This window comes from Leptonychotes weddellii, chromosome 5 (genome assembly GCF_054177405.1).
Source record: "Leptonychotes weddellii isolate Sample4059 chromosome 5, ASM5417740v2, whole genome shotgun sequence".
NCBI classification, from domain to species: domain Eukaryota; kingdom Metazoa; phylum Chordata; class Mammalia; order Carnivora; family Phocidae; genus Leptonychotes; species Leptonychotes weddellii.
Window position 1 is genome coordinate 19,632,793 of NC_138373.1, and position 15,432 is coordinate 19,648,224.

Here is a 15,432-nt window from a genome sequence, read left to right on the forward strand (position 1 = left end):
AATAAACATGTTTTTTTAAAAATAGATTGACATCTGACGTTACATTTCATTCTGACAAATTACCGAAGAGCTGAAGTTCTTGTTTCCTATGTAGGTTATCGGAATTATTGGATGCCAAGATAATTAGTGTTTCTGGGTTGGATTTTTGAGATAGTATGCAAATCATAAGCACAGTTTCAATAAAACACATATTCTGTGAGGCGTGTTGAACTTGTATTATTTGGAATTGAGAAGAGCAAAATTTGCTGACAAACCAGCGCCTATATCATAAACAGAAAGCAGCTGTCTGTGCTGTGCTGTCTGTCTTCATGTTCATAAAGGACACATTACTGTGTTAAACCTGACTACATTTTTTGAGGGGAAATCCTGTGCTTTCTTTAAATGAACACTTAGTGTTTCACACTGCCTTTTGATCAACTCTCAAAGTGTTCGTTTTGCAGCTGCAATTTGAGCATGACCAGTCATTTTTTCCCCCAAGTAATGACAGCAGTTTTGCTTGGCCTCCATATAACCCAGAAAGCATGTTCTTACCACCTATGCAAACAACTAATAAAATGTAGACTACCCTAAATGTAAATTTTAAAAAAGGCAGTTCTTGGATTATGGAGCTCTATTTTTGAATTTGTAATTTTTTACATGTGGCTTTATCATCAATACTGAAGAGCCTGAATATGTTTTCTTGTTTTGCTTTGCACATGTTTCTCTTTGCTGTTTTGTTTTGTTTTTGTTTTTTGATCGTTGGCAAGATTGTATGTAAAATAAGTATTTTGCAAGCAGGAGTGGAATTGGATATGTTGAACACACATGGGTTTATATACTGTATTTAGCCTGAACATTTTTCCTAAAGTATTTTGTTCTAAAAATAACCTGCCATTTTCTATAGATTTTAATTTTTTATATCTCCTAGGGTTCTATCGTGGTCACAGGGAGAGAATGTGGCTTCTAATAGTGCTAACAATTTTAAAATGCTTTTGTAGAGACTTAGAGCTGTTTTGAAAAGCTTTGGAGCTTCCCAACCACTGGTCACAATAAGACTAAGCTCGTGGAATTTATGGTAGCATTCTATAGTGGATTAGGTTCTAGATCCATCTCATAAGCATTTAAAACAGGTGTTGCCCAATTTTGGAGGGAAGGGGGATCCACTGCAGGCTTGCGAGCCTTTTTTCAAATCTCATACATGTACTCTCACCAAGATTCTGTTAAGCCTCTTCTGAATGACTTGTCTGAGATTCTGATACTCAGCATTCACTAGCATCATCTAGAGAACTTTTACAAATGCCTGGGTCCCACTCCCAAGCTTTTGATCTAACTAGTGTAGGGGCAGGTCCCAGGAATTGCCATACATTTTAAAGCTCGTGGGGGTTTCTAATTTGCGGTCAGAATTGAGAACCACTGTGCTACACCATCCCTATGGTGAGAATCACTGCCATGTGAAGCATTCAGGAGTGACTCAGACTCTGTTTCGTTGGAGAGGAAAGAAAAAAAAAAAAGTCAGAACCACTGATATTAACATCCTGTTTGAAATAAGGGAGCCTTTCTGATTTGAGACCCTATTTGGGTGCTGGGAGCCTTTGGTGGGTGGCCCAACACTTGCCAGTCGATTGGGATTCAGTGGTCTTCAGTTTGCTGGAGCAGACAGAGTCCCCTGTGGGGTGTGCATCCTTCCCAGGGCCTTTTCCCTGGATGCCACCACAGGGCCAGACCCACAGGGGAGTTGGGAAGTCACTCTGAGTTAGAAAATGCTGAAGTAAAGCCTTTGTGGCCTTGGAAAACCTGTTCCTGATTTTGATAGAATGACTATCTTTGTAGTAATTACAATAGCAAACTCCAGGCTGCCACCTAATTTCCTAGTTAGCTCATTCTCTACTTATCCGCAGTGTAATTTTAGGAGTTATTTTTAGTTTAAAAATGAATGTGAGACATTTTATTTGGAGTCTTTTTTTTTTTTTTGGTAACCCTCCGTGTTTTTTCATGTAATTACAAAATATCAAATAATACTCATCCAAAAATTTGGCAGTGTATGTTACCTATGGAGGCAAATGAAATTTAGTTTTAATCTGTGGTGAGCCGAAGGCACTTTAAACAACTTCAAAGTAGTCTGCTGTGTTTCTCGGGTGGTTTCATCCTGTTGAGCATGATGCTACCTACAAAAAAAAAAACCACAACTTACCTGGTGTTTTCAACATTTCAAGGAATGAAGATTTAAGTAAAAATCCAAGTTGGAAATCCCGCTGTAGAAAAGCCCCTTGAAGCAGAATGGCCTGTTGTGGTGGTGAATTTGCAGTGTGAAGTTGCCTTCAGGTGCTATTCTAAGTGGTGCGGCATCCTCGTACCAGATGGGAAGGCAATTCCAGTGTTTGCTGAAGCTCCAGTTCTCTCTGTCGGCCTTTCAAATGTGCATTTGTGTTCCCTGTCCGTTTGCTCACCAACTGTGCCTCTCACCACTGGTTAAAATCGAATTCAAGCCCCATTACAAAAACAGTTTCTTCCCTGAATGCTTCAGTTTCACACTGGAATTTCTGCAGTTGTCTTAAAAGCTGCATGTCCCTGTCACTGTACACAGAATGCCTTGATATTGTTCATGCACCGTTCATAGTGATTTCTCTGCCATTTTCTTCTTTAGTTGTACAGTAATACGGAAGGCAGGATGCCTTTCCTTGAGGCTGGAAGAAAAGTGTACCATACATTTTAAATTATTTTAGAAACAAGTGCATGAGTTGTGTCACTGACTTCTGTTATTTATTTGTATGTTTTATTATTCAAGGTGTATGCACTTTTAAGAAGCAAAATTTATATTTTTATGTTTAAAACATTTTATTTCTGGAACAGCAGTTGATTATATAGTATACAGTTGGAATTAAGAGAAAAGTGGAAACTGTAACAAAATATAATAAATTTATTACATGATGCCCTCCTTAAGCCATATTCCTCTTTCTCCCCTTGCCAACCTATGTCTTTTTGGTGTTGAGTAGCTTGGAAATTAAGCAGGAATTATCTTTGTACCACACTGATCTCTACAAAATACTTTAAAACCATAGTGTGAAGTGAAAACAAGTTACAGAAGAATACAGACAGGTACTCTATATGTAAAATCTTAAAACAAAAAAAAATCACATCTATGCTTATTTTAATTTTCACAATCAGGGATTATTCCACTTTCTCTAAGAGGTAGTGTGTCCTGGGCCATGGGGCTGGGCAAGAACTCACAGTCTGACTCAATTCCCGCAAAGGAGCCATTCTTTTCTGGGCACTCTGTTGCCACAGATATCCTCGTTTTTAACCATACGTTCTGAAAAAATTTTTCCCAGTCTTTACCTCCTCTCAGGACAGGACTCCCTGTCGAGGATGTCACATTACTTATGACCACTTGGGGGCACCAAAGATCGCCATCGTCAAATGTAATTTAAAAGTCTAGTGTGTTCTTCGCCTCTCTGTTGACATGCTTATTCATTATGAGTTGAGTGCATTTTCAGCGAAGCAGGGGTTTCAGTTTAGATGAGTACCACCAGCCATCGTTTTTCATGGAAACTATTAACTGCAGGTCATAGAGCAGATTTTGTTTTCTAAAGCTCAGCAGGATGGTTTAGGATTAGGACAGGGAAACGGTTCCTAACCAAGGACAGGTGTGAACCACATGCCCTAAAACTGAGGTACAGCACTTACAAACCTCTCTAATTTTAAATAGTGAAGTTTTGTTTTAGTTTCCATAAAGAGTTTAACCATGTAGTACACTGATTATTCAAGAGGCTTCATTATGCCTGAAAGTATTTACGTGTCATAAAGTACATAGACTTAATAGTCATACAGATATTTACGATAATTTTGTCTGTCTCCATAGAATTTGGAAGATTATTTTCAAATATTTGAATGATCAGTATCTCCCTGTACACCAATCTGTCCTCTGTCAGTCTTCCTGGAGAAAGCAGGGGCATGATAAACCCCTGGCCCTGGACCACATGTTCCTCTGGGCCCAGGGAATGATTCTAGGCCACTATAACTCCATAGGATGAGGCTTCGGCCTGTTCCCCAACCTCAGTGTCCCCTTTCTATTTCTGAGGCCCGCTGCTAAGTTCTCCCAGGTGGTGGTTTTGGTTTTCCTTTTTGCGGCCCTGTTCTGAGTCTGAGGCATCTCCACGCTGGTCATCTGGTAGATCTCAGCTCTCCGGGTAGGTTGGGTCTACCTCATGTAGAACCCTCTGGATTTCAGTCTTGATTTGGTCTGGTCTTAGCCATGTTTCTCACCCCCTGTCAACATTGGCTACACACAGAAAGGACAAGGGCTCTCTCCTAGAGTGATAGGTTTTTGTATCATGCCATATAGCCTGATGGCCTTGCACCTTATTTCTTCAAGAGTTCAGGGCTCTGATGTTAATCTGACTCGTTCTTTGTATTTACTACAGCTTGGTTTTTCTTAAAGTGGGAAGGTGTTGTGAGTGAAACCAGGGTTGTAGTCAGAATCAGGCCTCCCCGCCACTGGCAGGCTCTGCTGCGCCTTTCCTTTGCTTCAGAAAAATCCACAGAGGCCCACAGTATACAGACCCAGTTTCCGAGACTCGGATGGTGTCAGATTCGTCATCCCTTCAGAGAGTGGGAAGAGGAAGGCACATGTGGGGATGGTGCTGTGTGGCTGAGGATGGGTGGCGCCAGCTTCAGGGTTCCCAATCCACAAAAGGTTGTGGTGGAGAAAGTGTCCCTTTACTGTTGCACTCAAGATCGAAGTCCAGATTCTTTTGTTTTGCAGTGCTTCCTGTATGCCAGAATGCTGGGGGTATGACCATGTCCGAGGAGCTCACGGTCTAGCCGGTGTCAAGTTGGCTGGTAGATAATTAACATTTTGGTGCTTACTACCGTGCCATTTACTCATTGCTCTTCCCTCAAGGCATCACCACGTTCCCATCCCTCTTCCAGCACATTTCCCGGAATTCTGCCTAGGAGGCTTGTCTCCAAGGTACCCACATGGCCCATCCTGTCATCTCCTTCATGTCTTTACTCAGACGTCACCGTCTCAGTGAGGCCTTTCCTGACCGTCCTTTTAAAACATTGCAACCTGCTTCATGTTCTCCCCCTTTCCTACCTTATTATATTCTTCATGTAACTTGTCACCAACTACCACAGTCTGTACGCAACATAATCTACAATATACAGGCAACATTGGTCTATCTGCAGTATATATGCAACGTAGAATATATGCAATGTAGTCGGTCTGTATGCAGTAGTATAAGTGCTACCTCAGTCTATAAGCAATACGTACGCAGTGCACAGTCTGTATGCAGTATATGTGCAACACAGAGTCTGTGTGCATACAGAGTACATAAGCTCACTTCTGTAGCTTGTTTACCTGCTCTGTTCACCGCTCTTTCCCGGTACCTCAGAGAGTGTCAAGCATATTAGTACTTAGTAAAAATTGACTACCTGAATTAGTGGATTTGCTTGAGTAATCCACTTACCACTCTGAGTCCCCTTCCTATCTAGAAGATGAACAGTACTTTCATCATGGAGTTGTGAGGGTTAAATAGGAAGGATGCCCATTATGCGTCGTCCGGCACAGTGCCTGGCATAGAGAAAGGGCCCAGGGAATAGTGCCATTCCTAATCATAGCGATAGGGATGGAGAGAGGGGCTGACCCTCATGGGAGCTTTACAGAGGAGGGGCCGTTGGAGCAAAGCTCACACCTTCCTGACTGGGGGAGCTGCTGGTACTTTCTGGAAACCCCAGGAATCAAACTTTCCTGGAATGTAGGGCAGGAAGGCAGGAAGCAGTAGATGGAGGGAGAAGGGAGGCCAGCAGAGGCCTCATCTGAAGGACCTTTCATGACTTAGGTCTGTCCTGAAGTAAATGAGAATCCAGGAAGAAATTTTAATTTAGGAGAGATGAGATCCAGTTTGTGCCTTAGCATGGTCACCATGGCAACAGTGTGGCACCAGTGAGCCCTGGTTAGGAGCTTGTTGCAGGAATCTAGGTGCAGTCTGTGGAATGCTGACCTAAAATAGTGTTGGGTGGACAGAGAGGAGGGGGAGCTCCTGGAGGGGTGACGTGCTCAGGTCCCAGAGGTGGGCTACTGGTTCAAATTCTCGTACCGTGACTTCCTAGCTGGACAGCCTTTGGCAGATTACTTAACTTCTCTGTGCCTCAAATTCTTCACCTGTAAAATGTGGCTGATAATGTCTACATGATCATTGGGAGGCTTAATTGGGGTGGTTGGTTTGTTTACACTTAATACATTGCATTAATTACAAGTGTATTTGATTTTATCTCCCATCTTACTATTCCTTTGATATTTGTCCCACCTATTCTATGTTTCTTTTTCTCTTCTTTCTTGTCTTTCTTTTAGATCAGTCAAGCATTTTTTAAATTCCAGTTTTTTACCTCTATTAGCTTATTATTCATCCTCTTACTCTTTTTTTAGTGGCTGTCCTTGTGGTATCAGCATGCATTCCTGATTCAAAAGAGTCTAAGAAAACTTAGTAACTTTTGCCCCGTCAGGGTCTTAGAACACTTTGATTCCCATTTTACCCTTCCCACCATTTGTTACTGGTTGCTGTGCATTCCAATTCCATGTGTATTTAACATGTATAGATACATAACACACGTAACTAAGATGATTACGAATGTTGAAAGCCAGTATCCATTTAGATGTACCAGTACGTTCACCTTCCGTTTCTTGTCTTCCCCTCTGGTGTTCCAGTGTGTCTCCTGCAATCCTTTTCCTTCTGCCTGAAGAATTCCTTTCAGTCTTTCTTTTTTTTTCAGCCTGTGCTAATGATGCACTCTCTTAGCTTCTGTTTGATTGAAAAGGTCTTTATTTTGCCTTTCCTTTTGGAGGGTATTTTCACTGGGAATAGAATTCTAGGTTGCAAGTTATTTTCTTTCCTTTTCATTCCGTGGTCTTTTGCCATTATTATTTCTGTTGATAAGTCAGTTATTAATCTCATGGTTGTTCCTTTGAAGGTGTATTACTGGGTTGCTTTTTTTCCTAAATGCTTTGAAGATGCTTCTCTTTGTTTTTCACTGGTTTCATTTTTAAATGTGTTTTTATCCTGTACTTTATGAATCTGACCTGGAAACTTTTTTAGCCATTATCTCTTTAAATGTTGCTGCCTCTCCATCTTCCCAGCCCGTTTTAGGACTCAGTAATTGGCGTCACCATCCATCCCCCCTGCTCAGTCCAGACCAAGGATCCATCCTTGACTCTGGTCTTTCCCTCAACCCCCATCCTTACATCAGATCCATTCACAAGCCCTGTCCAGATCCACTTAAACACAAGTAGGTCCTAAATCTGCCCTCTTCTCCAACCCCATTTTATATCATCCTTTCCTCACTTTCAGGCACAGAAGCCACCTCTTAGTGCCTTGACTGGAGGGTCTTATTTCCATTTTATGCATATATAGACTGAGGCTCAGAGAGAGTAAATGACTTAGCCAGGATCACACAGGTAATGAGTAATAGGTCTTGGATGTGAATTAGGCCTAATACTACAAGGCTTGTGTTTTTTCGCATTATTACTCCCAATTCCCTATATGATAGTAAATAAGGGAATTAAATAATCAACATATGGAATTGTGTTTAGCCATGCAGTTACTAGAAGGAGAATCTAGATTGTATAAAGTCCTTTTCTTTGTAATCTCTGAGTAATTATAGCAAATTCCAGAAGTGAGGAAATTTCTGCTTTTTGGTAACAGAGTTTAGGAGAACCTCCTTGGTTCAATTTTTTTTTTGAAACTAAAAAGTAATAATAATTTTAGACTCAGAAAAGTTGCAAAAAATCATTCAGCTAATTCCCATATATTCTTCACCCAGCTTCCCTGAATATCAGCATATTGTGTAACCGTAATACAATATTCAAAACCAGAAACTAGCCTTGGTACAATACCATTAACTAAACTACAGACTTTATCTGGATTTCACGAGTTTTTCCACATCTGTCCAGTCTTAGGTCCTACAGTGCATTTAATTGTCATGTCTCCTTAGTTCCTCCAATCTGTGACAGGGCTTAGTCTTTTTTGACCTTGACAGTTTTGAAGAGCACTGGCTAGTTATGTAGAATGTCCTTTTGTTTGGGTTTATCTCATGCATTGTCCCAATTAGATTGAGGTTTTGCATTTTTTGGCAAGAATATCACAAAAGCAATATGCCCTTCTCAGTGCATAGGGAGTACCTGATATTGATATGTCCTGTTACTGGTGATATCAGAATCTTGGTCATTTGGTTAAGGTGATGTTTTTGGGTTTCTCCACTATAAAATTACTGTTTTTCCCTTTGTACTTAATAAATGTCTTGGGAGAGATACTATTAGACCATGCAAATATCTCCTCAGACTTTGGCCAACTCCTCAAATTTTAGGATCCATCAGTGGATCTTGCCTGTGACAGTTTTTATTACTGTGGCCTAATGGCAAAAAAAAAGACATTTTAATAACCTGATTTCATAAGAAATCCAGAAGCAGAACAGGAGCAGGGGTTGGATCAGTACCTCATCAGTGTCATGAGGACCATGGTTCTGTCTGCCACGGTAGCCTTTGTCCCCAGAGTTGGCCTTCAGTGGCTGCCACAATTGCGTAAACTTGAAAATGTCCAGCTGAAGAATGCAGGACCTGTCTCTCCCTAGGTCTCTTGACCAGTAAGAGAATATTTCCCAGAGACCATCCCCAGCCTCCTCTAAAAGTTCTTCCCTCTTGTTGACCAGGATCTTGGTCACCTGCTTATGACCAAGTTGCAAGAAAATCGAAGGAAGTATCTGACATTTCCTGCCAGTGTTTTGGAGGGTAGAGGGTGTGCTCTGGCAGAGAAGAAGACCGGGGTAGTGAGTTTGGCGAGACAGCCCAGCACCTGAGGCAGTGCCTTGCAACTAAATGTTTGTAAATCTCAATAAATCTTTGTGGAGTGAATGAGTTTCTTTGTCTCTTGCCTAGAGACATAATGGGCCATTACGTGGAAGCATTAGAGCTCTTGATTGTGGAATCAGAGAAGAGAATGACTTAGAGAGTGGATCAGAGGAACGGTGAGGACATCTCGGCAAGGATGGCAGAATGGCAAACGTGGGTCCCTGGTGGGAGGGTCCCAGCTCTGCGACACCCTTAAGCTTCACTGTGCTTTGGTCTCCCCGAGGATGATGCACCTCTGGCCCCGTTGTTCCCTCTTCAAAACCTGGAGAGACAGACGCATTTTTGAAGGAAGACAGAGAAACCTGTCTGCTAGACCCAATTGCCTCTACCCAAAAGTGTCTCTAGAGGCAAAAGAGCGCTGAGAGGAGATCCCTGCTCCATACACTCAGGCTCCTGGCTCTTGGGGCCTTGGGCACAGCCTGGTAGCTTGTTTGGTAAATAATGACATTGTTATAAATATTTAATAAGTCAAGGGACTGCAGCACATGCAAAATTGATGAGGTCCCTGTGTGGGAAATGCGGGCTTTTCTCTGTATGTGTGCTCTGGAGGAGGCAGTTAGAGGCTGATGTCTGCTTGGGCTGACACCTGTATTTGTGGTAGGGCTGATGAATGGCTGGAGGAATATTCGCCATATTTAGGAAGCATCAATCCATCACGCTGGAGTTTAGGCTGAGGGAGGAATTCACGGCCATCAATATTCTCCATGTTTATTAAGCACTGCGTGCTGCATGAGACAGTGAGTCCTACACCGGTCCTGGGAGCAGTGCCTCCAGAAAGGGCACGGTGGCTCCTTGATGAATGACTTTAATAAGAAGCAGCTTGAAAGTACCTTCAAGTAAGAAACTAATAATAATTAGATGTTTCTTAATCATTTATTTATTTTATAATTTATGCCCTGCCTGCTCCCGGAAAAGGAATGGATGTGGCTCGCAATTAAAACACATCTACCCAGGATGGTTCAAATGAAGATAAACACGAGTTCAGAAACTGTATTGAGGGAGTGAATTTTTCTTAATCAGCTTTGCTGCTACCCACCGAGAATATTGTATTCCCTCTGCTCAGCAGTCACCTTTTGCTCTGCGAAGCCACGGGATATGGCAGGTGTAAAGCAGCCCCTGGAGGTGTCGTGGGGACAGGAGGATGAGGCCGGAGCACGATGTGACCTGTAGTCTCAGCATCTCAGCACTGGGCTCCCAGTCACATTTGCATTTCATTTATCATTGCTCCAAACAAATCTGTGTGTCTGTGGCAGGGTGGCATGAAAAATTAATGCCCCTGTGTCAGGCAGAGCTTGTCAGAGTGACAGTGCAGAAAGGGGATAACAAAGGGGCAACATGTGTGGCAATTTCTACTTAACAACCACTCTCGTGTTCCCTGAACGCCTTCTCCCAAGCCTGTGGGTCGGACGAATGGGGCTTCAGCAGCCAGCACCTGCCTAGGAGCTCAGCACAAAAAACCTGTCTCTGTGCAGTAGCTCGGGCCCCGTGTCTGGCATGTGCTGTCCGGGAACAGAAGTGGCTGCGGTCAGAGCTGGGTGACCAGTGTCCCAGTCTTTGCTGAGCCATCCTGGGCTCAGAGGAGCAGAAGGAAGGCAGCCCCGCGGAGGGTTCTCGGAGAGCAGGTCAGGGCAGAGATGTGCTAGAGAAGCTCCAGGATGGGATTACCTGGGGAACAGGGGTGCAAGAGGACAGGGAGGGGAGGTTCGAGTGTCCGACACCTCAGAACCTCCATGAGACTAGTGCTTTTTCCTGCACGCTTCGATGCTCCACAAATGTTTGCTCAGTCAGAATCTTGTGCTGGCTTCTTTCTGACCTGTGGTCCTAGGGGTGGGAAGAGCCGCTTCCTTCCTGCAGCAGGGATGGTCCGGTGGAGCGGTTCTGAAATCATGGATCCTGGAGCCACACTGCCTGAGTTCAAGTCCCAGCTTTACCGCTTCCTAACTTTTTGTGGCTTTGGGTAAAAATTTTTTTTTTAACCTTTTTGTGCCTCCGTGTCACAGATGTATTTAGACAAATGTCTGGTGCTTGGTGTTAATTGGGTTAGTGATTATTATTTCCCTGACCTTCATCCAAGGTGAGTGGATGGGGAAGGCCGTGGAACTCAGTGACCTAGCCTTGAGCCACATCAAAAAGGTCATGCGGCCGGAGCTGTGTAGCAAGAATTAGGAGCTTATTGACTTGCTGAACGTTTGGCCTTGGGAAAATAGACATGCTCTTCTGTCTGGCTGACCCACTGAAAAAAAGAAGTCCCTCTTGCCTCCCTTCCCCACCCAGAATGAGTATAAATGCTATGTTAGGTTTCTGAGATGAACCACTCTGACCCAAGCCATGGTTGAGCAAGGCATTCTCTTCTTACGAAGAAGAAAGGAATGCAGCCTTCCTGTCCTCTGGAAGTTTAGTAGTAATCTTCAGGCACTGGATCTCTTCCCTCATTGCACATTAGAATCCCCTGGGGAGTTTTTTTAAAAAAATTGCTGACGTCTAGAACCCTCACCTAGAGATTCTGATTGGTTGAAGGTAAAGCCTGGGTAGCAGTGTGTTTTTACGGTTCCCTCCATGTTAATTCTACAGGTGGTGATGAGTGAGTCCAGAGAATCTTCAGGAGGTGTGCAGGACGGATGATAACAAGGTCAAGAAGGCGTGTGCACTTCTGGTATAAGGGCTGCAACATGATCTTATTTTTTTGTTGTTTTTTTTGTTTGTTTTTTTTTAAAGGATTTATTTATTTATTTGACAGAGATAGCGAGAGCAGGGACACGAGCAGGGGGAGTGGGAGAGGGAGAAGCAGGCTTCCTGCCCAGCAGGGAGCCCGATGCGGGGCTTGATCCCAGCTGAGCGGAAGGCAGACGCTTAACGCCTGAGCCACCCAGGCACCCCTGCAACATGATTTTGTACAGGATGTGGATGAGAGATGTGGCAAAAATTGCAAAGGTAGTTGTAAAATGTCTGGAGTTTGGAGAAACTCTGGGGTAGATCATCCACTATGGTTTGGGGCTGGTCGGGTTTCCTGCTCTAGCCCTTGAAATAGGAACTTCTGCCAACACCTAGGCAAGTGTTTAGAGGTGTTGAGAAGTGAGTTTATGTCCTCACTTCTGATCTCATCCTCTGCTGTACAAAGTGGCAATTGTCCTCCATTTTCCATTCTTCGAGACCCTGCTAGCAGCTGCATTTCCCAGCCTCCCTGCAGGCAGGGGTGGTCCTCTGACTAAACTCTGGCCAGGAGGGTGTAAGGGGAAGGGAAGCATGTAACTGCTGGGTCACATCTTTGGAAAGGAAGCAGGTTGCCCTCCACTTCCTCTGTTTCCTCTTCCTGCTGGCTGGGCTGTGGTGGCCCCTGCAAGCAGAAGCGAAGGCGCATGTCAGGGAGGGCAGTGCAGTCCCGCAGCTCTGCACTGATGTGCGAGAGAAAAGAAGAGCCTGTTATTTTATTGAAGTCACCACATTGTTAAGTCTTTGTTTCAATAGCATAGCCTGCACTCTAACTAATACATGAGTCCTCTTTCACCAGTGTTGGCACACTCCAGAATGCTAGGAAGAGGACAGGGAAGAGTAGAAAGAGGAGGGGGAGTAGGAGGATTTCCCCCTCCCTTCGCCACCGAGGTGATCTGTGTTACTCTCTTCTCAAGTACCAGAGAAGTCTTCCCTGACTCTGATCAAGTCCATACCCTCCCGTTCTACCACCAAACGCCTCTTGAGTTCCGTGCACCCTAGACTTACAGCATTTATCACAACTGTGATTTTTACACCCCCCTTTCGCTCCTTCAAAGGTTTCACCTTCAGGTTTGCTCTCAGCTGGCTCAGGTTCTTGGTTTGTTGTCCAAATCCTGCCAGAGCAGGGGGACATTATTCCTTGACCCCTTTATCCCCGCTGCCATTAGGAAGCAATGATATTCAGTCGGACTCTGTGCCTCTTTATCAGATCAAAACATGATCCAGATGGAGCCCTTCGTTTTCTCTGTAGATTCCATTTGGTGACCTAGCCTTTTGCTGAAGATTGGCTTATTCATTCAACATGTATTTATTGAATGCCTACTGTGTGTCAGCCACAGTATGCCAGACACTGGGGGTAGAGTGTTGAGCAAAACCAACATGCTCTTTGCCATCATGTGGCTTACAGTCAAGTGGAAAGAAAGTATTAACAGAATAACTTCATTGACCCACATTATTCACAGAGAAACATTTGCATTTTTCTTTCTTTTTTTTTATTCATGAGAGTCAGAGAGAGAGAGAGGCAGAGGCAGAGGGAGAAGCAGGCTTCCCGCCTAGCAGGGAGCCCGATGCGGGACTCAATCCCAGGACCCTGGGATCATGACCTGAGCCGAAGGCAGACGCTTAACCATCTGAGCCACCCAGGCACCCCACATTTGCATTTTTCTACTTTGCTCAGGCCTATCAGAAAAATGAGAGCAATATTAGCCATCAGTGGCTTTTTTCCCTGGAAATGAGGAGAACTCTAGTATCATTTTGGTTTTTATTACTTAGATTTTTCCCTCTGATGAGACAGCAAAGAAATAAGCTGGAGAAAAGGATTTTTACAAACCAGTTAACAATTTAAGCTGTGCGTCTGACTCTCTCTTCCAGTATCTTACTGAAGTATCCTCACTTAAACCAAATAGAAAACTCTAAGCCACTCCTACAAATAAAAGTAGCATCCCTCAGGAGGCGTCCGTGGAGAGGTCAGTGTGGGGGTAGGAGGGACCCTCTAAAACCTGTGGCCTTGCGAAGATACTGCAAAAAAGGGATGGGAGGATTCCCCCACCTCCAACCTCCCTAAACCCCATGGCATCTGTGGAATCAGTGAAAGGATAGGGAAGAGGACTAGTGAGTACAAAACAATCCAAGGGACAAGTCCTGCGCTCAATGGAGCGGGGCTTCTACAGTGATGCCTTGGAGCCTGCACTCACAACCTGTAGGGGTTGAGGGGAGATACTATTGTGTGTGATCAGTACCTGCCAGGTAGCCCCTTGGGGATGGGGTTATCGAGGGGGCGGGGGGGAATAACTAAATACATGCATGAATAAGAGAAAGAACTTTCAATTATTTATGAAGGCTTTTCACAGACTGAATATAATAATATGCCATAAACCAAGGGCGTATGTTTACCTCAACTTTCTGTAACTGAGGTCAGTCAGACAAACAATCTAATGATCAAAGTAGAATTTCCTTCTTCTTTTGGTCTCAAATCCATCAACATGAGGTGTCGTTAATGAAGCTCACTCTCAGCTACTGGCATTGAACTATCTTCACTTATTTCTGAGAAAAAATCTCTAGACATGTGAAGGAATTCATCAAAGTGAAAGAGGGGGAGTACCCTGAAGACTCAGAACAGGGGATACACCATGAAGCTGCACTGCTACCATGAGATCTGGGGGGCAAGGCAATGACAGAAGCACATGCAGGGTCCTGTGAAAAGGTATCCTCAGAGAAGCAAAAGAAATTTTGGTGAAACAAAGTATGATTTCAAAAATGGGATAGCATAATTAAGTGAATAAATTAAAAGGCTTTATCAAGATACTCCTCTAGAATTTGGTTTAAAAAGACAAACAAAAATCATAAAAGACAAGATATGAAACTAGATCAAATTATTCAATACTTATGTAAAAGAAGTTCCAGAAATATATAATGAAGTAGATGGAGGGGAAAAAATAATCAAAGAAAAGAAAATTTGCTTGACCTGAATACTTAAATTTTTATGTCCAAGGGGCTTCCTGATTTATGCTTAGGATTAATTGGGAAAAAAATAGTTATGCACTTGGAGATGTTTTGTGGATTTTTATACATTCTAAGTATTAAAAAGATACTAAAATTAGCTAGGGGAAGACAAGAGCAAACTAAACCTAAAGCATGAAGAAGGAAATAATAAAGATTACAGCAGAAATTAGTAAAATAGAGACTAGAAAGATAATAGAGAAAAACCAACAAAACCAAAAGTTGGTATTTTGAATGAGTCATCAAAATTGGCAAATCTTTTGCTAGAGTGATAAAAAAAAAAAAAGACTCAAATTACTAAAATCAAGAATGAAAAAGAGGACATTTGTAATATTGTGATTGGTAATAAATACCTATTTGGTCTTCATCCTAGTTCTTGGCACAGACCTCCTAAAACCTTTGGAATTTCCTGAGTGATAAAAGTGAAAGGAGTGTCTTTTGTTATTCATAAGAAGCCCCTTCAACCACACCTGAATTTGTTATTGGGAAAGCCCCTAAAAAGGGAGTAGGTGCTGGTTGCCAGGAGAACCACCTTTGTGCTTAAGGGTTGGAAATTTCAGCCTCACCTCCCAACTTTCAGAGAGGAGAGAGACGACTAGAGGTTGAGTTAATCACCAAAGGTCAATGATTTAATCAATCATGCCTACGTAAGGAAGCCTCCATAAAAATCCTTAAAGTACAGGGTTTGGAGAGCTTGTTGGTTGGTGAAGACAGAGGTGCTAGGAGGGTATGGAAGCTCCTTGCCCCTTCCCACATAGCTTGCCCTACCTATCTCTGCCATTGGCTATTCCTGAGTTGTATCCTTTTATAATAAACTGGTAACCTAGTAAGTAAACTGTTTC

At 43.1% G+C, this 15,432-nt stretch overlaps 1 protein-coding gene across 4 annotated transcripts in view; it reads left to right on the plus strand.

The window, feature by feature from the left end:
* The window catches only part of USP31 (ubiquitin specific peptidase 31), a 197,020-nt gene that overhangs the window by 68,874 nt on the left and 112,714 nt on the right, over positions 1-15,432 (plus strand). The window lies entirely within an intron of this gene.